Source organism: Schistocerca piceifrons, chromosome 3 (assembly GCF_021461385.2).
Source record: "Schistocerca piceifrons isolate TAMUIC-IGC-003096 chromosome 3, iqSchPice1.1, whole genome shotgun sequence".
Lineage (NCBI taxonomy): Eukaryota > Metazoa > Arthropoda > Insecta > Orthoptera > Acrididae > Schistocerca > Schistocerca piceifrons.
In genome coordinates this window covers 739,712,993-739,739,572 of record NC_060140.1, presented here as the reverse complement: position 1 = coordinate 739,739,572, position 26,580 = coordinate 739,712,993, and the positions used below count along the sequence as shown (strand labels likewise).

The window sequence follows — 26,580 nt, the reverse complement described above, 5'->3', positions numbered from 1 at the left end:
CCACTACTTTCTCCCATCTTTCGGGCAGTGTACAAATCCCGCGTCGAAAAAATTGTTCATCTTTTGAAGCGATCCACGAATCGATCCAATTTGTGACTTCTTCATGAGATCGGAAGTGTTGGTCAGCCAGGACATGCACCATTGATCTAAACAGGTGATAGTCAGAGGGAGCAGTGTCTGGAGAATACGGCAGGTGGGGTAGGACTTCGCATTTTAATGTTTCCAAGTACATTTCGACCTGTTTTGCAACATGGGGTCGAGCGTTGTTATGCTGCAAAATCTCTTTATCGTGCAGCCATTTGTCTTTTAATGCTCTGCTCAAATGCATTAATTGGATTTGATAACGGGCACCAGTGATTGTTTCACTTGGTTTTAACACCTCATAGTACACAACGCCGAGATGGTCACACCAAATGCAGAGCACGATCTTGGAGCCATGAATATTCTGTTTGGCCGTCGACATGGAAGCATGGCCCAGATATCCTCATGATTTTTTGCATTTAGGGTTATCCTAATAAACCCATTTTTTGTCCCCAGTCACAGTACAATGCAGAAATCCCTTCCATTTTTGCCTCAGAAACAACTGTTCACAAACACACAAACGCCGTTCAACGTCTCTTGGTTTCAGCTCACACGGGACCCAAGTTCCTTCTTTCTGAATCATGCCCATAGCCTTGAGACGTTTTGAAATGTCTCTCTGTGTCACTCCCACTAATCGTGCCAATTCTTCTTGAGTTTGGCACGAGGCTTCACTCAGCAGTCTCTCCAATTCTGCATCTTCAAAACCATTCTCTCTTCCACCACTACGCCAGTCTACAACGTTAAAATCACCGATTTTGAAGTGTTGAAACCACTCAAGTCACGTTCTGTCACTAATAGCGTCCTTACCATTCGTACTTGAGAGCATTCAATGAGCCTCAGCCGCTGTTTTCTTCATATTGAAACAAGACAGTAACACCTCCCGTCAATGACGAGAATTAGGCTCGTAAACTGACATTTTCAATCAAGAACAACTTTATGATGCAGACACAAATCGACTAATGTTTGAATGAGGTTATGTTGACGAGGTCCAAGCTAACTGTCTGACATCTGCGATCTGTTTCTTTCGACCACTACTTACCGTTGTCGCCACCTATCGGCAAATGGCTGAAGCAAAGTTGTACACCTTGTATATTGTATATTTTCTGATCATATTACTTGTATGTGAAATATGTAGTGTCACTGTCTTCTTTACATAATTTACAAAAAAAAAGCAAGCTGTTTAAAGTGATAGTCACAATGTGCATTGCTCTAAATGGTATTTCTTTAAGTGTGTAAAACTTTTCCTTTCAATTATTTTGTGTTTATTTTAAATACATTAATCCAGGCACCATATGCCTTTAAAATTAATGTATTGTAAAGGTTTTCAGTATGTTGCATCTTGTAGCTCTCAGATAATTAAGGAAGGACATTTTCAGTTGTTTGCCCCAAAGCCACTAGTTATTTATTAGCTGACTATTTTTGGCTCTTGCTCATTTTCAAATGCCACTTATTGTAGAGAACATAATGTATGAGTGGATTCATCAAATGCAGATAATCCAGTATGATTAATATTATGATCCATATACATGTTTTATGTTTTGGATTTACTTGGTGTGAACAGTTCTATTCATAGCATCACTCTTTGGACGTGCTTCAGATGTGCATCCAAACATGTCATAATTATTGTAGTTCTGCCTTGATGTAGTATGTACGAGCAACTTATTTATCTTAATTGTGGTTTCTTCATTGTCCATGATCTGTTCCATGCACAACAATGATGCTCTTATATAATCTCTGAAATATTCAGTTTAGTATGCAGTTGTATTACTGTCACTGCCTTTGTTCAGTGTGACACACAATGTTCCATCATATTACTGTCGTGCAATGAATTTTTATTTTATTTATAGCATTATTTAAGAGGGCAAATAGTACTTCATTTGTATTTCAGTGGAATCTACATACAACAGTATTGCCCCGCTGTTATAACTGGACTTTTGGTGAAAGTTTGTATTCATAGTTGGTGAGTGATTAATGTAGGAAGTTGTTAAAATAAAACATAGTCAGAAATTTAATGCTCTTTTTAACTAAAATTAGCAGTATTTGAAAATAGTTCTAAAAAATCTTATTTTAAGTTCAGTTGAAAGGTTACTAATTTAGCAGACCTTGTCCTTAATAATAATTAAATGAATTTGTCACCAAAAGAACTCGGATATAATCAGTCAAAAAAGCAAACGCCACCAATGTAGTTTCCATGATCAATCACGCAAAAGGAGCACTGGACATAGCAAAATTTTCATGACAGAGCAAAGCAGCTTAGCTAGCAAAATTGCCAATGTCATAGATTCTTGTACGACATAATATGAAAATAGAAAATGGTAATAAAAAAAAATGAACTACAACATTTGTACAACATTAATATGAAATGAGAAGCACATAACATCATAGCATTACAAGCATGCAAAGGTAATATGATTGTTTTGATGAAGAAACATTAGTATATAAATAAAACAATAGAATTCTTTAAGGCTCACACATATAGATAAAGGCCCCACAAACAGATTCCAAGAACTAATAAAAAGAGTAATCAAGGAATCTGAACTTGTCTTAACACAAAAAGAACAGAATAAGTATATAGTTACTAACCCCCAGTGCTCCAAGCTAAGAACCCAACGGAAAGTACACTAACCAGATGTCACAATTAGACTCATTGTAAATTATATAAACAATCTTGCATTCTTAACTGAGAAAAAGCTGAACAAAATCATATGCAACAATTACACATACAGTACACAGTATACTCAAAAAACTTGCTGGGATTAATTCTTAGAGATTAAAGACACAAAAATCCCAGATGACAGTACATTCTTTTCTTTGGGTGTAATTAATATACACACAGTTGTGTCCATTGATGAGACTATTAGTGTAAAAGAAAACCCTTGAAATGCAGACACATATCACAATCATAAGTTCAAGAATTAGTGGAACTACCAATGATGATACTATCTCACAAGTATTTTAGCTCCAGTCGCTAAAATACTCTCACAGAAAACTGATCTTGTGATGGCTAGTTGCCTGTCAGCTACACTAGTGATTTAGATTTCCAGACCACCTAGAAAATAAATTATTTGAGAAACAAGACCATTGGGAAGGAAAAGTAAAGTACTATCTAGGGTACATAGGTGATTTCATCATTTTATCTAACTGATCAGTAGTGGAAATTAGCAGCTTCCAACATTTTGATAATATGCACAGAAATAGCACCTACACAATCATACATGAACTCAATGACAGCATTAACTTCCACAATTCACAAGGAGCCATAAAGAAGCATATTTTAGAACAGTACTAGGTCAAATCACAGAATACGCTCTAAGTAATACTGTGTAAAAAGAAATTAAATACAAAATGAAAAAAATTCGAAGACAAAATCACCCTGACAAAGACTGAAACAACAGAGATAGATAAATTTGTGGCACTTCCATACTGGGGACATGTATCAGACAGAACAAATTACACATTAAAGAAATAAAATCACAAAAAGGATTATGCATCAGTAACACTAAAATCATTCTTGAAATAGACAAAACATATAATCATTATGGAGTTAACAAAATCGAATGCAGTGAATGTAAAAAGGCCTACATTGGATTGACAGGCAGAACTTTTGAAACAAGATATAGAGAAACACAGACATAAATGAAAATAACCTTTCTTCTTTCAGCACACAACCCAGAGGAAATAAAGACACCTCTCAAAATATTCGGAGAAAATTCACAATTTTAATAATGCCACCAAAGGCCAATTAATGGACGTTTTAGAATAAATAAAAATCTACTTTCATATGGCTAAGCACCCAGAACAATTGTTAAAAGAATAAACAGAATTATGCAGCAAACAGTTCATAGAAAATTTCAGTACCTCCATAATCACATATAAATTGCACCCCATCCTACATTAATCACTCACCAAATACCTGACCACAGATTATTCACTGAAAAACCAATTAAAACAGCAGGACAGTACTGTCGTATGTAGAAAAACAAATTAAATAATATGTCTCCACTTAAGCAACGGAAAAATAAAATGAAAATTTATTGTACAACAGTAATGTGGTGGATCACTGTGTCCCACACTGGACAAAGCCGGTAATACTAATACAGTCACAGAGCCATCAAATTTATGACAACACTTGCAAAAAATAAGCAAGCATGATATACAGTGAGCTCCAGGGAGAGCAAATACTGCATTTATGATATATTGTTGTCATTTGGATCAGATTGAATAATGAATGTACCACAATTAAGGAAAATTTATCTTGTGCTCATATGCTGACATACTACAGGTAAGGTATAACAGTGACATGTTTGAATGCAGATCTGAAATACATCTAAAGTCTGATGACGTAAATAGAACTGTCGATGCCAATTATATCCCAAATACAAAATACGTAGGTACTTACTGCCTGGACCATAATGTTACTGATATCTTTATTATTTACATTCAATGCATCCACTCATAAAATTTCATCCTATGTAATAGGTTGCTTGTCAACATGGGCAAAGCCTGAAACTTATCAGCCAATAAATAAATAAATAAATAAATAAATAGCGGCTTCGGTGCAACCAGTTGAAAAGATCTTTTCTTAAAAGTTAATGTACTGAATAGTACCCATATATCAACTAAAATTGTAAGAGCCAGTGGTCCTGAAAGGGGCATAATAGTTCAGAAGGGAGTGACACCGGCTGCAGAGTATCTCCTCCTCCCCACCCCCTCCTCCCCCCATGTTATTAAATATGTATATTCAGCGAGCTCTAAATGAAACAGAAGAGAAGCAAGCACCAAAGGAAATGAAAGAGAAATTGAAAAAGGAATAAATTTCAATAGAAAAATAAGAACAACATGGTTTGCTGATGACATTGTAATTTTGCCAGATGAAATATCTTGAAACATCATTTGAAAGAAATGGGTAGTATCTTGAAAATATAAGATGAATATGAATAAAAATAAAACAAGGGAAATGAAGTGTAATTCAAGTAAATCAAATGAGGCTGAGAGAATTAGATTAAAAAATAGGATACTAAAAGTAGCAGACACGTTTAGCTATTTGGGTAGCAAAACAACTGGTGATGGTGATGAAGTAGTAAACGACTTGGACTGGGAATAGCAGCAGTTCATCAAAAAGAGAAATATGTTTATTCCAAATATAAATTTCTGTATTTTCTGTCAGTATTTGTTAGAACGTAAACCTTGTGTTGAACTGAAACATTGATGAATAACAATACAGATAAAAAGAGAATAGGAGATTTTGAAATGTGGTGTTAGAGAAGAATGCTGATATCAGATAAATAAATCAAGTGACTAAGGAGGAGGTATTGCATGGAATTGGGAGAGCAAAAATTGTGGCGCAACTTGGTGAAAATAAAGTCTACATTGATAGGACCCATCATTAGGCATCAAGGAACAATTAATTTGGTGATGGAGGGAAGCGTAGTGGGTAAATATTGTAGACGGAGACCTAGGATTGACGATTGGATATTTAAAGTAGATTTAGATTGCATAAGTGTGCATATGTGTAGAGACTTGCACAGAGTAGACTAGTGTGGGAGAGCTACTTCATATTAGTTTTTGGACTGAAGACCACAACAACAATTGTAGCTATTTCCAACTCCATTGTTTGGCAAGCATTATGTTAGTTTACACACAGCCTGGGGTTATTCCTATACTACTTAAAGACTTCTTTTTTGTACAGACGCCAAAAAAGTGGTAAGCAATGTTCTTAAAACTATTATTGGCTGCTTAAATATTATTGACTGGTTTTCTGCAAATGGTCTTGCTCTCAATTTTAAAAGGACACAAAATATTCAGTTTCGCATATCTACAGATACTACACCAAAAATAAATGGCATGGAAACTTCAGAATACTGAGGTGTCCATATTTATAAGAATTTAAACTGAAAAAGCACATTTTGGAACTCTTAAAATTTTTAAGAAAGGAAGTCTTCATTACTAGAAAACATACAGTAAGAATAATGTGTGGTGCTCACCCACAATCATCTTGTATAAGTCTGCTTAAGGAGCTGCGATTCTGACTGCTGCTTCACAGTATATTTAGTCCCTCGTGAAAGTTTGTTGTAAATCCTCTACTACAGTTCAAAAGGAACAATGATGTACATAGTTACAATATCAGAAGAAAATTGACATTCATTAGTCAACATTAAGATTGTCTTCAGCACAGAAAGGGTTGCACAATGCTGCAATAAAAAATTTCCATCACTTATTTATTGATATAAAACATTCAGGATGGAATGTAACAATATTGCGAAAAGGACAGTTGCTACTCACCATATAGTGGAGATACTGAGTCGCAGATAGGCACAACAAAAAGACTGTCACAAATAATAGCTTTCAGCCAGTAATGCCTTGTATGGCCTTTGTCAGAATTAGACGGCAAACACACACATACACACTCATGCAAACACAACTCACACACACATGACTGCAGTCTCAGGCAACTGAGGCCACACTGCAAGCAGCAGCACCAGTGCATGATGGGAGAGGCGTCTCGGTGGGAGTAAGGAGGAGGCTTGGGTGGGGAGGGAGAGAGATGATATGGTAGGCATGGCAGAGAGTGACGTACTGTTGGGGAGCGTGGAGGGATGAGGTGGAAAGAGGGTAGAGCAGCTATGTGCTGTCAGGAGGTTAGATGGAGGGAGTGGAGAGGTGGGAGAGGGGAGGGGGAGACATCAGAAGAGGGGAGAAGTAAAAAGACAGTGTGCGATGGAGGAATGAGGGCTGTGTAGTGCTAGAATGGGAACAGAGAAGGGACTGGATGGGAGAGGACAATGACTAACGAAGTTTGAGGCCAGGAGGGTTATGGGAACATAGGATATATTGCAGGGAAAGTTCCCACCTGCGCAGTTCAGAAAAGCTGGTGTTGATGGGAAGGATCCATATGGCATAGGTCGTGAAGCAGTCATTGAAATGCAGGGTATCAGGTTTGGCAGGGTGCTCAGCAACAGGGTGGTCCACTTCTTTCTTGGCCACAGTTTTTCCATGGTCATTCATCCAGACAGAAAGCTTGTTGGCTGTCATGCCCACAAATAATGCAGCACAGTGGTTGCAGCTTAACTTGTAGGTGACATGACTAGTTTCATAGGTAGCCCTGCCTTTGATGGGATAGGTGAAGTTTGTGACCAGTGGTGGTGGTGGGAGGATGTATACGACAGGTCTTGCATCTAGGTCTATTACAGGGGTATGAGCCATGAGGTAAGGGGTTGAGTGGAGGGGTTGTGCAGCAATAGGTATTGTAATTGTAAACTGTCGAAGCTGTGTTGGTAAAGTACTGGAACTTCAAGTGCTGATAGAAAGCACCGAAGCTGAAATCGTTGTAGGTATGGAAAGCTGGCTGAAACCAGAGATAAATTATGCCAAAATTTTTACAAAGGCACAGGCGGTGTTTAAAAAGGATAGATTGCATGCAACTGGTGGTTTGTCGCTGTTAGTAATAGTTTATCCTGTAGTGAAATAGAAGTGGATATTTCCTGGGAATTATTATGGGTGGAGGTGATACTCAACAAACTAGCTAGGTTAATAATTGTCTCCTTTCACTGACCTCCTGACTCAGCAGCATTAGTGGCAGAACAACTGAGAGAAGATCTGGAATAAATTTCACATAAGTTTCCTCAGTATGTTATAGTCCTAGGTGGAGATTTCAATTTACCAGATATAGACTGAGACACTCAGATGTTTAGGACGAGTGGTAGGGACAGAGCATCGAGTGACGACATACTGAGTGCACTATCCGAAAATTACCTCGAGCAATTAAACAGAGAACTGACTCGTGGAGATAACATCTTGGACCTACTGATAACAGACAGACTCGAAATTTTCGACTCTGTAAGCACAGAACAGGGGATCAGTGATCATAAGGCTGTTGCAGCATCCCTGAATATGGAAGTATATATATATATATATATATATATATAAAGGGAGGAAGGGTTTATCTGTTTAGCAAGAGTAATAGGAGGCAGATTTCAGACTACCTAACAGATCAAAACGAAGATTTCTGTTCCGACACTGACAATGTTAAGTGTTTATGGAAAAAGTTCAAGGCAATCGTAAAATGCGTTTTAGACAGGTTCATGCCGAGTAAAACTGTGAGAGATGGGAAAAACCCACCGTGGTTCAACAACAAAGTTAGGAAACTACTGTGAAAGCAAAGAGAGCTTCACTGCAAATTTGAACGCAGCCAAAACCTCTCAGACAAACAGAAGCTAAATGATGTCAAAGTTAGCGTAAGGAGGGCTATGTGTGAAGCGTTTAGTGAATTTGAAAGTAAAATTCTATGTACCGACTTGACAGAAAATCCTAGGAAGTTCTGGTCTTACGTTAAATCAGTAAGTGGATCGAAGCAGCATATCCACACACTCTGGGATGATGATGGCATTGAAACAGAGGATGACACGCGTAAAGCTGAAATATTAGACACCTTTTTCCAAAGCTGTTTCACAGAGGAAGACTGCACTGCAGTTCCTTCTCTAAATCCTCCCACAAACAAAAAAATGGCTGACTTCGAAATAAGTGTCCAAGGAATAGAAAAGCAACTGAAATCACTCAACAGAGGACAGTCCACTGGACCTGATGAGCTACCAATTCGATTCTACACAGAGTACGGGAAAGAACTTGCCTCCCCTTCTAACAGCCATGTACCGCAAGTCTCTAGAGGAACGGAAGGTTCCAAATGATTGGAAAAGAGCACAGGTAGTTCCAGTCTTCAAGAAGGGTCGTCGAGCAGATGCGCAAAACTATAGACCTATATCTCTGACATCAATCTGTTGTAGAATTTTAGAACATATTTTTTGCTTGCGTATCATGTCATTTCTGGAAATCCAGAATCTACTCTGTAGGAATCAACATGGGTTCCGGAAACAGAGATCGTGTGAGACACAACTCGCTTTATTTGTTCATGAGACCCAGAAAATATTAGATACAGGCTCCCAGGTAGATGCCATTTTCCTTGACTTCCGGAAGGCGTTCGATACAGTTCCACACTGTCGCCTGATAAACAAAGTAAGAGCCTACAGAATATCAGACCAGCTGTGAGGCTGGATTGAACTGAACACAGCATGTTGTTCTCAATGGAGAGACGTCTACAGACGTTAAAGTAACCTCTGGCGTGTCACAGGGGAGTGTTATGGGACCATTGCTTTTCACAATATATATAAATGACCTAGTAGATAGTGTCGGAAGTTCCATGCGGCTTTTCGCGGATGAACTGTAGTATAAAGAGAAGTTGCAGCATTAGAAAATTGCAGCAAAATGCAGGAAGATCTGTCGTGGATAGGCACTTGGTGCAGGGAGTGGCAACTGACCCTTAACATAGACAAATGTAATGTATTGCGAATACATAGAAAGAAGGATCCTTTATTGTATGATTGTATGATAGCGGAACAAACACTGGTAGCAGTTGTTGTTGTTGCTGTTGTTGTTGTTTTTGTGGTCTTGAGTCCTGAGACTGGTTTGATGCAGCTCTTCATGCCACTCTATCCCGTGCCCGTGCAAGTTTCTTCATCTCCCAGTACCTACTGCAGCCTACATCCTTCTGAATCTGCTTAGTGTATTCATATCTTGGTCTCCCTCTACGATTTTTACCCTCCACGCTGCCCTTCAATACTAAATTGGTGATCCCTCGATGTCTCAGAACATGTCCTACCAACCGATCCCTTCTTCTAGTCAAGTTGTGCCACAAACTCCTCTTGTCCCCAATTCTATTCAATACCTCCTCATTAGTTATGCGATCTACCCATCTAATCTTCAGCATTCTTCTGTAGCAGTTACTTCTGTAAAATATCTGGGAGTATGCATACAGAACGATTTGAAGTGGAATGATCATATAAAATTAATTGTTGATAAGGCGAGTGCCACGTTGAGATTTGTTGGGAGAGTCCTTAGAAAATGTAGTTCATCAACAAAGGAGGTGGCTTACAAAACACTTGTTCAATCTATACTTGTGTATTGCTCATCAGTGTGGGATCCGTACCAGGTTGGGTTGACAGAGGAGATAGAGAAGATACAAAGAAGAGCGGCGCGTTTTGTTACAGGGTTATTTGGTAAGAGTGATAGCGTTACGGAGATGTTTAGCAAACTCAAGTGGCAGACTCTGCAGGAGAGGCGCTCTGCATTGTGGTGTAGCTTGCTGTCCAGGTTTCGAGAGGGTGCGTTTCTGGATGAGGTATCGAATATATTAAACTTTCTGGCAGATTAAAACTGTGTGCCCGACCGAGACTCGAACTCGGGACCTTTGCCTTTCGCGGGCAAGTGCTCTACCAACTGAGCTACCGAAGCACGACTCACGCCCGGTACTCACAGCTTTACTTCTGCCAGTACCTCGTCTCCTACCTTCCAAACTTTACAGAAGCTCTCCTGCGAACCTTGCAGAACTAGCACTCCTGAAAGAAAGGATATTGCGGAGACATGGCTTAGCCACAGCCTGGGGGATGTTTCCAGAATGAGATTTTCACTCTGCAGCGGAGGGAGCGCTGATATGAAACTTCCTGGCAGATTAAAACTGTGTGCCCGACCGAGACTCCGACTCGGGACCTTTGCCTTTCGCGGGCAAGTGCTCTACCAACTGAGCTACCGAAGCACGACTCACGCCCGGTACTCACAGCTTTACTTCTGCCAGTACCTCGTCTCCTACCTTCCAAACTTTACAGAAGCTCTCCTGCGAACCTTGCAGAACTAGCACTCCTGAAAGAAAGGATATTGCGGAGACATGGCTTAGCCACAGCCTGGGGGATGTTTCCAGAATGAGATTTTCACTCTGCAGCGGAGGGAGCGCTGATATGAAACTTCCTGGCAGATTAAAACTGTGTGCCCGACCGAGACTCGGGTCCCGAGTTCGAGTCTCGGAAGTTTCATATCAGCGCTCCCTCCGCTGCAGAGTGAAAATCTCATTCTGGAAACATCCCCCAGGCTGTGGCTAAGCCATGTCTCCGCAATATCCTTTCTTTCAGGAGTGCTAGTTCTGCAAGGTTCGCAGGAGAGCTTCTGTAAAGTTTGGAAGGTAGGAGACGAGGTACTGGCAGAAGTAAAGCTGTGAGTACCGGGCGTGAGTCGTGCTTCGGTAGCTCAGTTGGTAGAGCACTTGCCCGCGAAAGACAAAGGTCCCGAGTTCGAGTCTCGGTCGGGCACACAGTTTTAATCCGCCAGCAAGTTTCATATCAGCGCTCCCTCCGCTGCAGAGTGAAAATCTCATTCTGGATCGAATATATTGCTTCCCCCCACTTATACCTCCTGAGAAAATCACGAATGTAAAATTAGAGAGATTCGAGCACGCACGGAGGCTTTGCAGCAGTCGTTCTTCCCACGAAACATACACGAGTGGAACAGGAAAGGGAGGTAGTGACAGTGGCACGTAAAGTGCCCTACGCCGCACACTGTTGGGTGGCTTGTGGAGTATAAATGTAGATGTCGATATTTAAGTATCTTTCAGCCACTTTCATTTGGCAGATCACTGCCACAAGACCAGTGCATAGTGTAGTTAAGAGTGTACAGGGCTGTACACGAAGCAGTTTCAAGTGCAGAAATGACATGAAGATGTCATATCTCGTGCTTCATACTTTACCGGAAGTTCACTAACAAAGTGGGGGAAAAACTTCGCAGATTTCGAGATGATGAGTCTAATGTTTTCTTTGTGAGTTGTCAAAAGTTTATGACTACTACAGTGCACCATGACATGATATAACAGTTAGATGGCACAGAAGGTTCCTTTGTGGCAGTGTGTCCAGCAAATGTTTTGATGTGGAATGCAACAGCTGAGAACTGTGTATGATTATTTTAGTGGCACAATCTGCCCTTTGCTTTTCCAGTGTAGTGTAGTACATTTTGTCTCAGAGATAAGAATTTCACAATGTGAATGCTGTTTTATCTTTAATACCACTTGACTGTAAATCGTGTGAGGGTACTCACTGATTCACAGGATCAAATGTCTTAAACAAATCTGAACAACTTTGACTCTAATCAAGCACTGGGGTCAGTAATATCAGCATGCAATTAAGTTCACCAACTGATTGTACATCTGATATTAAACGGAAATGAAAAAAATTCCATGGTGTACTGAGTGCTCATAAATTTTTTCAAGGTTTCACAAGTGGTTTGATAAAACCATTCTGCTTGTCTCAGTGTTACAAAATCACAGCAACTAGATGTTCTTATTTTGAACCGTGAAATGAATTTATGGCTATGTCACATTCAGTAACACTCCTAACAAAAATAAATTTATCATTTCAGTTAACTTGACAGTCAGAGTTGAATCATATACTTCTTAACCACATGTTGTTGTAAATTAATCCATGACTTTGTCATATGCTCTCTTTGATTCCCTTACCAATATTCTGTTTTCTATTATTACAATATTACTGCAGCCTGGACACTCTTTTCTTATATACTTCATTTATTACCATCTGTGCTACTTTTCCAATATTACTGATGTCACGTACTGGTTTCCTTTGTTTTGTTTAGTTTTTTATGAAGTACTACAGTTTGATGTCCATAAATAGAATGTACGGATCCTTCAAATTTTCTTTTAATTTGATAATTTTTTATAGAAGCTTAAGATCTTTGCAGTTGCCTTGTTTTCTTATTGTTTTTACCACATCGTGTGCCTTATTAAAACTATGAATAAATATTTTGTACTTTTCATTAACATCATCTGTCTCGTACAACGGCTGCCAGTCTATGTGTGCAAGAACCTCGTTAACACTGTGTGGTGCTGTATATTGATCTCTAGTACTCTGTGGATTGAGTTCTGTGGTCATACAGATCATTTTCAGTAGTTCTAACTTCTGATTATTTCCTTTTTAAATGTGCAAGAACAGTGTCTATACATATGTGCAAAAATCGTGTTGTATCAATGTCAAGCATTACAAAAATCCTTATTATTGTTACTAATCATCATTAGCCATAAGAAGTTTTTCAGTTACAGTATCTGTACAATATATATACGATGCTCCATCTCACATAAGCATGAAAACACAAATTGGATAATGGAGCTCAATACAAACACTGTAGTTATTGTTTACCAGATCCAGTAAATCAATAATACAGTATAATATCGGAGTTTAAAAGTGTCTAGATGTTAACCATTAACATGGCATATATTTACTTTGTGACACAGCCTGGGATGTGGGATGTTTTCTACTCAGTCATAAAAAACAGCTCCTCTGGCCAATATGTATATAATGATTGACAACTTAATGAACTTAAAAGTGAATTATTGCAATAGTGACCAGTAAGATTACAGTTGTTAATTGTTTGTGAGTGAACATAAGCTGTGCTGAAAGCATATTGTTACCTTCACAAGTTCTGGAAACTATAGTTTGTCCTAACCTGAAGAAACACAAAACAGGAACACAAAGAATAAGATTGACTGAAATAATATTAAGAATGTCAAATAATAAAGAATAATACACAAAATATCATAGATAAGAACCCCATTGTTATGAAAGGTGTGTACGGAACAACCTCTTTTTTCTTTTTCTTTTTCCTTTTTTTCTTTCTTTCTTTCTTTCTTTCTTTTTCTTTTTTCATTCCCATGTGGACATTTCAAACCTCTTGCATATTATAGTAAGTTATCCTGACATGTTGCTGAAAGAGTTTTGTTCAAGATATCAGATATACTTACTTGCTCTGCCATAGAATGTGGCTGTTGAGCATGCTTTTAGCAAGATGTGGTTCTGTTAACTGCTTTGGTTGGGACTTAATGATACGCTTTCTTCTGATGTGGATGAATGGCCAAATAAATTACTTATGTATTCATGATAGAAACGTTCAGTAGATAGTCCAAAAAGTGCAAGAGGCCATCTATGAGTTCTGTGGTTGCTAGAATATGGGATAGGTGGTTGTGAAGCCCCACAGTTTTCAGTTTTTCTGACATTGTGGACAATGATGGGTAGAGTGTACTGCAATTTCAGATTGAAGTCAGGGACTGGGTTGTTAACTAAACCCCATTCAAATTCCATCTCTCTTTGATTATCATTACAAAGAAATTTACAGTTTAACAAAGCAATGAAAAATATATTCTGGGTTTTATCTCACAAAATGTGGCAAAATCCCGCAGTGCAGGTCTTTGCTCCATATGAGATGAACATGAATAAAAAGGATGGTTGCATAATAAAAGTACTTTAAATAACCCTTTGTAATGTTGTTGTATTGTAGCCAAGCTACCCAACACAATACTGAACTCAATATCCCATAAAGTTGAACACACTGCTTAAAAATACTTGGGCAAAACAATACTTTCTTCTTCATGAAAGGAGGGTTAGTAGGGTAATGGAAAGACTTCAGTGTCTATCTCTAAGCTACCTAGGTACCTAGAAAATAGTGTACTTTTTTATGTCCTCTTAAAAAGTTATTGCATTGTGGAACCATGCTGTGTTCATCCCTGTGGATTTCAACATATTCGTTATCTTCCGTGCCAATAAATAACTCTTTCTGTGCCCCAGTAAATTTGTAGGCTCCTGGAAGTTTTTTATTATTGTTGCACTCACACCTTCATAGCCTTCCAGCTGGTATATTGAAATTATTTTGACCGCAAAGAATTAGAATCAGATTTAGATTCTTCCCTGCACTTGTACTACAGTGAAGTCATTGAGTGATTGGCTCTCGTCCTTTTCTTCGAATACGTCTTCACCAAATACACTCCTGGAAATTGAAATAAGAACACCGTGAATTCATTGCCCCAGGAAGGGGAAACTCTATTGACACATTCCTGCGGTCAGATACATCACATGATCACACTGACAGAACCACAGGCACATAGACACAGGCAACAGAGCATGCACAATGTCGGCACTAGTACAGTGTATATCCACCTTTCGCAGCAATGCAGGCTGCTATTCTCCCATGGAGACGATCGTAGAGATGCTGGATGTAGTCCTGTGGAACGGCTTGCCATGCCATTTCCACCTGGCGCCTCAGTTGGACCAGCGTTCGTGCTGGACGTGCAGACCGCGTGAGACGACGCTTCATCCAGTCCCAAACATGCTCAATGGGGGACAGATCCGGAGATCTTGCTGGCCAGGGTAGTTGACTTACACCTTCTAGAACACGTTGGGTGGCACGGGATACATGCGGACGTGCATTGTCCTGTTGGAACAGCAAGTTCCCTTGCCGGTCTAGGAATGGTAGAACGATGGGTTTGATGACGGTTTGGATGTACCGTGCACTATTCAGTGTCCCCTCGACGATCACCAGTGGTGTACGGCCAGTGTAGGAGATCGCTCCCCACACCATGATGCCGGGTGTTGGCCCTGTGTGCCTCGGTCGTATGCAGTCCTGATTGTGGCGCTCACCTGCATGGCGCCAAACACGCATGCGACCATCATTGGCACCAAGGCAGAAGCGACTCTCATCGCTGAAGACGACACGTCTCCATTCGTCCCTCCATTCACGCCTGTCGCGACACCACTGGAGGCGGGCTGCACGATGTTGGGGCGTGAGCGGAAGACGGCCTAACGGTGTGCGGGACCGTAGCCCAGCTTCATGGAGACGGTTGTGAATGGTCCTCGCCGATACCCCAGGAGCAACAGTGTCCCTAATTTGCTGGGAAGTGGCGGTGCGGTCCCCTACGGCACTGCGTAGGATCCTACGGTCTTGGCGTGCATCCGTGCGTCGCTGCGGTCCGGTCCCAGGTCGACGGGCACGTGCACCTTCCGCCGACCACTGGCGACAACATCGATGTACTGTGGAGACCTCACACCCCACGTGTTGAGCAATTCGGCGGTACGTCCACCCGGCCTCCCGCATGCCCACTATACGCCCTCGCTCAAAGTCCGTCAACTGCACATACGGTTCACGTCCACGCTGTCGCGGCATGCTACCAGTGTTAAAGACTGCGATGGAGCTCCGTATGCCACGGCAAACTGGCTGACACTGACGGCGGCGGTGCACAAATGCTGCGCAGCTAGCGCCATTCGACGGCCAACACCGCGGTTCCTGGTGTGTCCGCTGTGCCGTGCGTGTGATCATTGCTTGTACAGCCCTCTCGCAGTGTCCGGAGCAAGTATGGTGGGTCTGACACACCGGTGTCAATGTGTTCTTTTTTCCATTTCCAGGAGTGTAGTAAGTCCATATTTATATCTGAGCAACTATCATGAAATGAAAAGTTTGAATCTGACTGTGAAGGATAATTAACTGGCAGTTTCACTTTTTTTCTTCTTCATTTTTTTTTAATTCATGTAATGACATCTAGTTTACATCATTTTGTTTCTATAGTACAATGTTTTCTTTCTCTAACACATCTTTCCCTCTCAATAATAAGCTTTTCTTTACCCTTGGATTCTTTGTGTCTACATTGGAAGCACAGATTTCAATGCTTTGCTAGAATGTTTCTCTTAACCTTTATTTTAGGCAGTGGAATTGTGTCTTCTGATGAGATTATCATGTAGTCTGGGTTGAATGTAATCTGTTGCAGGGGTTATCATTGAAGAATTGTCATCACACTCCTGGAGATGCAGGGATTTATACCAAAACACCTGCATGTATTTCACCATTTTATGGCAAATGTGCTGTGTTGATGTTGGTGACCAACGCTAACATTTTGTCCACATGAAATTGAAGCTTAAATCCAGGAGTGTCAACAAGTAATTCATTGATTCTTCTTTTGAAACCATACATTATACAATGTTCAAGTAAGAACTTAAGAAAAGTTCATGTAAGTAGTAAGGAACAGATTTACTTCATTTTCTCATCCCTGGAACGGCCTGCCTAGATGAACTTCCGTGGAGTAATAAGTTACAACAAGCGAAACCTGTTCGTTGGTGGTAAATTCATGAATCAATGGTGGTCAGTTCAAAACCTCAGTGCGGGTTTTTACCCCAAGGGGCTTCATCCCCATCTACCTTACTGTGAATTTCTCATCAGTAGTGTCCACCCTCACCGCTATTAATAAATGAGTGATTTCTTGTTCTGTAGTTTCTTCAGATACTTGAGCTGCATGGTGCATAGAGGAAATAAAAATTACAGCTTTGTTCTTGTAAGCACATGTGATGCAGGTATGTTGTCTTCATGAAAACCAAACACTGAGTACCTCTCTTCTTGCTGAATGTAGAAAATCTTTTGGCATATCACATTGTTTCTCTTGAGTATAGTTACATAAGCTAGATTCCTTTTTTTTTAGCTTCTTCTTTAGCACGATGAATGAAAACCAGTTATTGACAGTAATGTTATGATTAGTTCCTGCAGTAACATTTCAAAGCCTGAGTACAGCCTGTGTTGGAATGCCCAGGTGTTTTTCTTCTTTGGCTAGAGTTTCTCCAAAAAAAAAAAAAAAAAAAATGTGTTTGTGCATCATTCAAAATCACCATTTTAAAGACCATACTTACTAGGTTTTTGCAACATGTACATCGAAAATTTACACCTTCCACAAAACCTAATAAGCATTTCATCTATGCATGCATATTCATGCATTGAATACATTTCTTGACAGTTCTCAACAGACTCCTGGAATATCCGTTAAATGGCTACTATTCTATCAGATTCTTTCTTAGCAGCCATATTACTGGCATCATCAGAATGAAGGACATGTTACACTTTTTCATCTCTCGACCTGTACTATCTATTGCAAACATTGCTTCTAAACTTTCATTGTTTGATTTAAATATAACTGAAAAGAACAACAGTCCTATAAATGTTTTAAATTCTTCAAAGCTTAATTCTCAATATTCAGTCTGGTTTGTCTGCTTTAGTCCATCTCTCATTTGTTGAACTTACTGTTTTCACTACCTCTACTAGCTCTCAGTATTTAATTTGTGAATATTGCTTTCCAATCATCTTTCTGTGTACCATCTGTAATATCTGGAGAAAGCCTTTTCCATGCACCAGTTACCTCCCCATGCACCAGTTACCTCTTGCAAATGTGTAACATTTTTGTGACTCTGTGTCTGGATGTTTATTGCCAATCCATTCTTACACCATTTATGTCCATTTTTTCCATAGTAGTAGAATGAATGTTCATTATTTTCCATTGGTGCATAATGCTATACAATAAGAGAAAAATGCATTTTCTTTGACAGCCCCTTATCTGCTCCATTACTATAATCGCTTTGGGTTTCTGTATTACTATCAAATACTCATACCAAATCTGGATCCAAGGTGCCGTGATTGTCACTAAATTCCTTTTCTTTCACATCTATAGCATCCTGTATCCAGTTACCAAATTTTGGAACAGCAAGTTGCACCAACCAGATGCCATAGTCAGCTAAAAGAAAAAAAACCCAGTTCAAAAGTAGAATCCAACCCAGGATGTGGATTATATCCTGTCACAGCCATTATTCAAAGCAGTATAATTCGTCATTACTCACCTTCAAGAATAAAACTGTCACTCACAACAGTTAACAATAGACTGATGGAAAGGTAGTGAGAGACGCTAATGTGTCGGGTGGTGGATAACGCAATTATTGCAGTATGTGTGTAAGGCTGTAACAAAAATCTTCACAATAGCTGACAATGGGCAGTGCGATTCATTGACAAATATCTACAAGTTGTAGGACACCAACTACCAAAGTTTTGTTTGGTGATGAATTGACGAGAATATGGCTATCCTTTGCTACATTAAATTCTAAGGTTTTTTTTCTGTGCGGTTGATGATATTTTTACAAATATCTTTTACGTAATGTATATAGAAGGCTGATAAACCTATAGTTTTTAACATTATTTTATCCGTGCTTGATCTCATGAGTTCCACAACCATTGATGATTATTAGTTAATAACGCAACAGCCCACAAATATTTTTAAAATGCTTTATTTCAGTGCCATCTTGAGATGCCTAACATTTACAGTTACATTAATGTTTTTACCAACAGCAGGAAATGGATGACATGCTGCAGATAAAACATTAATGTAATAAGAAACATTAGCAATATGGAGTTGGGCATGAATGCCTGAAACTGGTAATGGCACTGAAATACAGCATTTCAAAAATATGGTTTTTTATGTGCATTTGCTGTGAACGAGAGTGGTTACAGAATTCTCCAAGTTTCAGGCAGTTTTCTTTATTGCTAGCAATCTGTAAATAACTCCTCAAGTTTATTTTGTGCGATTTTCATCCAGTTTAATGATTTCTGTCGAAACACCAGTACATCAGAGTGCCTCCCTCCCTTTATACCTTGAAGAGTTTTATTTACCTCTTTTGACCTAACTGTGGGAATATCGTTATTTTCATTACTACCTGTCCATGTTTCTGATTCATGTCTCTTGAAGTGCACACGTTTGAAGAGATGTTTGAATGCTTGTACATTTTAATTAATCCACTTTGTCTGTACTTCATCGTAATGCAAGCAAGTTGGTTCATATATATTTGTGTTCTACAAAACTGCTCAAGTGTCTAAACAAATCTCTGTTCACATTGCAGATGAAAAAGCTAGAATACTTTGCTTACATTCATTCTGCGTCATACGGGATCATTTTATGGAGTAACTCATCAAACGAAGCTTGAGTCCAAAAATGTGCAGTGCAAATACTTCGTGATGTGAACTCAGTAACGTCCTGCAAAGTCCTGTTTAAGAAACTAGGAATACTAATGGTTGCTCCCCAATATATTTATTCCTTAAAGAAATTTATCTTTAAAAATATCTCTCTCTTCTCAATACAACAATTCAGTTCCTAGAATCAAAATTATAAATAAGAATAATGTTCACAAAGATTTAAAGTCACATACTAGTTTGGTTCAGAAAGGTGCCCATTATTCAGGAATCACATTTTCGGTAAGAATGTGTTGTATATTTGGTGCCCTCCAGTATCAATAATCATGTGTTTGATGTATGTTGCTTTTTTATGGTAGTTTATTTTATTGGGCAAATTTTGGGCATCCACCCATCATCAGCAGTACCTGTTTTACAGAAGACAAATATTTCTTATAATATGTTATTTATAGTATACAATATTTTAGGATATTTGGTTTTATTTATAGATATGCATATACACTTGAGCCAAAGAAACTAGTATACCTGCCTAATATCATGTAGGACCGCCGCGAGCACGCTGAAGTGCCACAAAATGACGTGGCGTGGACTCGGCTAATGTCTGAAGTAGTACTGGAGGGAATTGACGCCATGAATACTGCAGGGCTGTGCCCATAAATCCATAAGAGTATGAGGGGGTGGAGTTCTCTTGTGAACAGCACATTGCAAAGCATCCATGATATGCTCAATAATGTTCATGTCAGGGGAGTTTGGTGGCCAGTAAGTGTGTAAACTCATAAGAGTGTTCCTGGAGCTACTCTGTAACAATTCTGTATATGGGGGGGTGTTACATTGTCCTGCTGGAATGGCCCAAGTCCGTAGAAAGCACAAAGGACAAGAGTGGATGCAGGTGATCAGACAGGATACTTATGTATGTGTCACCTGTCAGCGTCATATCTAGACGGTCCCATATCACTCCAACTACACATGCCCCACACCATTACAAAGCCTCCACCAGCTTGACCAGTCCCTTGCTGACATGCGAGGTCCATGGATTCTAGAGGTTGTCCCCATTTGAAACAAGACTCATGTGACCTGGCTTCCAGTCATTAACAGTCCAATGTCAGCGTTGACGGGCCCAGGTGAGGCATAAATCTTTGTGTCTTGCAGACATCAAGGGTACACAAGTGGGCTTTTGGCTCCAAAAGCCTGTACCAATGATGTTTCGCTGAATGGTTCACATGCTGACACTTGTTGATGTCCCAGTATTGAAATCTGCAGCAATTTGCAGAAGAGTTGCACTTCTGTCATGTTGAACAATGATCGTCAGTTGTTGTTGGTCCTGTTCTTGCAGGAGTTTTTCTGGCCGCAGCAGTGTTGGAGATTTGATGTTTCACCAGAGTCCTGATATTCACGATACACTCGTGAATTGGTCGTACAGGAAAATCCCCACTTCATCGCTACCTCGGAGGTGGTGTGTCCCATTGCTCGTGCGCCGACTATAATGCCACATTCAAATTCACTGAAATCTTGATAACCTGCCATTGTAGGAGCAGTAACCGTTCTGACAACTGCGCCAAACACTTGTCTTACATAAGCGTTGCCAACCGCAGTGCTGTATTCTGCCTGTTTACATATCTCTGTATTTGAATACGCATGCCTATACCAGTTTCTGTGGCACTTCAGTGTATATGAAATCAGGATAAGAAATTTTTATGAGACTATCTGATATCAGTTGCAATTAGTGTAGATGCAAATATATATATTCGTTGTGTACCATAGCCTATTATAATGTTGCTTCCATGGAGCTATAATAAGGGGTGGTAGTACTACAGAATTTCGTTGTATGTTGCTTTGAAGCCACCTCCATGATTTTACATGCCCCAGAACATTAGCATACTACTGTTTACATTGCATCTTGTTCTTAATTTCTGTCATGTGCACACAAGAGTTGTTTTAAATACAGTACTTTCGTGAAAATCGTAGTGTCAGAAAGACATTTTCAGTTGTTTTCCTGGTCTAAATGCTTATTTGATCCAGTAATGTGATGCATTTTGCCTTGTTGATGTAATTTTCTTTTCGTTATATGTTTTGAATAAATTTTATGATGTGAAAAGACTATTTCCATAATCTAGCATTTTCCTTAATACAGACAGCTGAAACTGATTTTTGGTTCGAGTCTTTTTCCTGAGAAAGCTGAGAAGATATTTTGCTGTGTTTAGCCAGTTTCCAGCCTTTCCTTGTCACAGCATTCACGAAGAGAAGTCAAATGACAGAAATAAAACCACTACAGTAAAAGTAAACAGCACAATCAAAATTCCATGTATATAAAAGACAGTATTGCTTTAACGAATCCATTTACAAATGAAAGGATATTCCTTTACACTTCAGACTATATTCATAATGTAATTGGGTAGATAAAAGATCTACTCACCCAGCAGAGGCAGGAGAATGCACAATTTTCCTTCTCATCCCGTCTGGTAAGTTTCACCTGACCCGGGATTCTGGGACTTCTCTGAACTCTGCCCCTTTCCCTAAACCTCACAAGTCCTTTTCCTTCACCTGCCTTCTTCAACCTGGAACTCTTCTGCCAGGATGAGGAGCTACAGGCTGCAAAAACCTGCATACGTAACACCTTTCATATTTGTGTTTTCCTGCTGTCGCTTGATGAGCAGAGTTTTTATCTGTCCAATTACATTATGTTTTGAAAAATTCATTATTTTCATTGATATGTTAGACTGTAGTCAAAATGATTATCACACCCATAAATGCTGCAAGCTGGCATTTTTGATCGAAACACTTTCACCAGAAGCTGTTGTTTGGGACAGCTAATATGGCAGACATTAGCCTCAAGTTGTGACACCATGATAGTTACCCTTATTATGCTTCCAAGGTTGCTTCTAATTTTTATTATGTCCATTAACTGAAGAAAATTGTGTTGTATGCTAAAGGATAATAGTGACTCTTCCCCAAAATCACCCTCTCCAAACCTTCCAGGAATTTCTCACTTCCAGCCTTGCCTCTCAATGTTCATTTAAAATAATGTCAGGATGTTTGATTATATATGTGAAAATTCCTATTTCCTACCAAATATTTAGTAAACTGCCTTTTTTGGCAGTATGTAAGACTGATAGGCATTGTGTCATGTCACTGGCCATGCGGTTTTGTTCTTTTATGTGGTGTGATGTAAATGAAGATGTTCTTTAAAACTTGTTTTTAAATATATAAATAATGAATCATTCTGACATTTTAAACAAACTGACTAATCTTTAAAAAAATCTTTAAAAATTTCACTAGCATTCTTTAGCTACAACTCATATCTTTGTTCTGTTGATAGAGATAATACAAATTAGAAGTAACATCTATGGTATATAAAAAATAATTATGTTCACATGTACAGTAATTACCACTGGCAACCACATGATAATAGTATAGTAATCACAACCAATAAATGAGAATTAGCTGAGGAAGGTGTAAATAGTGTCATTCAGAAATTTTTAAGTGGTTCTCTGCAAATGGGCTCTCACTAAATTTTGATAAAACCCAGTATATAAAGTTCTGTCCAATAAACGGCACAACACCATTGATAAATATAGACTTCAGACAGATGTCTGTTCCTGAGGCAGAATATTTAAATTTCTGGGTGTATGCATTGATGAGAAATTGAATTGTAAGAAACACAGTGATGATCTGTTGAAATGTTAGTAGGTTCAGCAATTTGTGCTATTAGGATTACTGCAAATTTTGGTGATACACATCAGTGAATTAACCTACTATGCTTATTTTCGTTCACTGCTTTCGTATAGTATCATATTTTGGGGTAGTTCATCTTTAAGAGAAAAAGTATTTATTGCAGAAAAGGATGTAATCAGAATAATAGCTGGAGCCCACTCAAGAGCACCTTGCAGACATTTGTTTAAGGAATTAGAGATATTCACAGTACCTTTGCAATACATATATTCACTTATGAAATTTGTTATTAATAACCTATTCCAATTCAAAAATAGTAGCAAAGTGCATAACTACAACACTAAAAGAAAGGATGATCTCCACTATTCTGGGTTAAACGTGACTTTGGCACAGAAAGGAGTGAATTGTGCTGCTACAAAAATCTTTGGTTATTTACCAAATAGCATTAAAATAGAAATTAAAAAAATTTCTGAATGACAATTTCTTCTTCACAGTAGATGAATTTTTAGATATGATGTAGTAATTAAAAGATTATATTGTGTAATCAAAATGTATGATGATGAGATAAAAGGGATAAAAGAAATTATTCACATAGTGAAGGGAGACGAAAATTTGATAGTCGTGGATGACTGGAATTTGATAGTAGGAAAAGGAAGAGAAGGAAATGTAGTAAGTGAATACGGATTGGGTGTAAGAAGTGAAAGAGGAAGCCGCCTGGTAGAATTTTCACAGAGCATAACTTAATCATAGCTAACACTTGGTTCAAGAATCATGAAAGAAGGTTGTATACATGGAAGAAGCTTGGAGATACTAGAAGGTATCGGATAGATTATATGATGGTAAGACGGAGATTTAGGAACCAGGTTTTATATTGTAAGACAGTAGGTAAAAAGACGAGGGCTAGTAGAAATCCTTGGGTGACAGAAGAATACTGAATTTAATTGATGAAAGGAGAAAATATAAAAATGCAGTAAATGAAGCAGGCAAAAAGAATACAAATGTCTCAAAAATGAGATCGACAGGAAGTGCGAAATGGCTAAGAAGGGATGGACAGAGGACAAATGTAAGGATTTAGAGGCTTATCTCACTAGGGATAAGATAAATACTGCCTACAGGAAAATTAAAGAGACTTTTGGAGAAAAGAGAACCACTTGTATGAATATCAAGAGCTCAGATGGAAACACAGTTCTAAGCAAAGAAGGGAAAGCAGAAAGGTGGAAGGAGTATATAGAGGGTCTATACAAGGGCGATGTACTTCAGGACAATATTATGGAAATGGAAGAGGATGTAGATGAAGATGAAATGGGAGATACGATACTGCGTGAAGAGTTTGACAGAGCACTGAAAGACCTGAGTCGAAACGAGGCCCCGGGAGTAGACAACATTCCATTAAAACTACTGACAGCTTTGGGAAAGGAGGTGTTGACAGATGTGAAAATTACCGAACCATCAGTTTAATAAGCCATGGCTGCAAAATACTAACGCAAATTCTTTACAGACGAATGGAAAAACTGATAGAAGCCGACCTCGGGGAAGATCAGTTTGGATTCCGTAGAAATATTGGAACACGTGAGGCAATACTGACCCTACGACTTATCTTAGAAAATAGACCAAGGAAAAGCAAACCTACATTTCTAGCATTTGTAGACTTGAGAAAGCTTTTGACAATGTTGACTGGAACACTCTCTTTCAAATTCTGAAAGTGGCAGGGGTAAAATACAGGGAGCGAAAGGCTATTTACAATTTGTACAGAAACCAGATGGCAGTTATAAGAGTCGAGGGGCATGAAAGGGAAGCAGTGTTTGGGAAGGGAGTGAGACAGGGTTGTAGCCTCTCCTCGATGTTATTCAATCTGTATATTGAGCAAGCAATAAAGGAAACAAAAGAAAAATTTGGACTAGGTATTAAAATCCATGGAGAAGAAATAAAAACTTTGAGGTTCGCCAATGACATTGTAATTCTGTCAGAGACAGCAAAGGACTTGGAAGAGCAGTTGAATGGAATGGACAGTGGCTTGTAAGCAGGATATAAGGTGAACATCAACAAAAGCAAAATGAGGATAATGGAATTTAGTCGAATTAAATCGGGTGATGCTGCGGGAATTGGATTAGGAAATGAGACACTTAAAGTAGTAAAGGAGTTTTGCTATTTGGGGAGCAAAATAACTGATGATGGTCGAAGTAGAGAGGGTATACAATGTAGACTGGCAATGGCAAGGAAAGCGTTTGAGAAAGTATTTGTATGGAGTGTAGCCATGTATGGAAGTGAAACGTGGATGATAAATAGTTTGGACAAGAAGAGAATAGAAGCTTTCGAAATGTGGTGCTACAGAAGAATGCTGAAGATTAGATGGGTAGATCACATAACTAATGAGGAGGTATTGAATAGAATTCGGGAGAAGAGTAGTTTTGGCACAACTTGACTAGAAGAAGAGATCGGTTGGTAGGACATACTCTGAGGCATCAAGGGATCATCAATTTAGTATTGGAGGGCAGCGTGGAGGGTAAAAATCGTAGAGGGAGACTAAGAGATGGATACGCTAAACAGATTCGGAAGGATGTAGGTTGCAGTAGGTACTGGGAGATGAAGCAGTTTGCACAGGATAGAGTAGCATGGAGAGCTGCATCAAACCAGTCTCAGGACTGAAGACCACAACAACAACAACAACAACAACAATAACAATCAAAACTTATGTTAAACTGACACATTCCACATCATTATGAAATGTCGTATTCATGATCTGTGTAACAAGTATTAATGTAATGTAAATAGCCTTCTAAAAATTCTTATGCTGATTGTATACAGAGGGTGTCCCAGGAGAAATTGCAGTAGTTGGGGACATGACAGGAACAGAACATTCAAAGCAAAAAAAAATAAATCTGGTGAACAAGGGCTCTAAAGTTCATGTTTTAAAAAGCTGTGAGCACTTCTTCAGTGGAAGAGATGAGCTCATAGCTCGTAAGAGAATTATGCATTTTAGCGTTCATGTTTTTATACATTGTTTGTTTTCATGATGCCTTCAATACTTCATAATTTACTTCTATCCCCTGGTATGTCCAAAATGTTTGAAGATTGCTGCTGTTATCAATAAGTGTTTGTAGCCGACTTCCTCTATAAATTTTCTTGATGGCAGCAACAGCACCGTGATCCATTAGCTGTATTAAGGCTGTCAGAAGTGTCATCCTGTCATCTAATTTCAGAACATTTTCATTTGGGTGTGATGGTGCATTCCCAGTAACAATACAGCCCTAGCAGGCAGACCCTTCAACATTAACTGTTCTTGCTCCTATGACACAAAGCAATTATGGAACCATGTTTTGAAATATTGTGTGGTCCATCCAGGCTCCTTTCTGGTAAAAAGAATGAACAGGTTAACTGCGCACATCTTTTCCTTTGAAACAGCATGGT

General features: G+C 39.0%; 1 protein-coding gene across 2 annotated transcripts in view; it reads left to right on the top strand.

Annotated features, from left to right (window-relative positions):
- Window positions 1-26,580, top strand: part of LOC124787656 (MOB kinase activator-like 2) — a 395,585-nt gene that overhangs the window by 353,716 nt on the left and 15,289 nt on the right. The window lies entirely within an intron of this gene.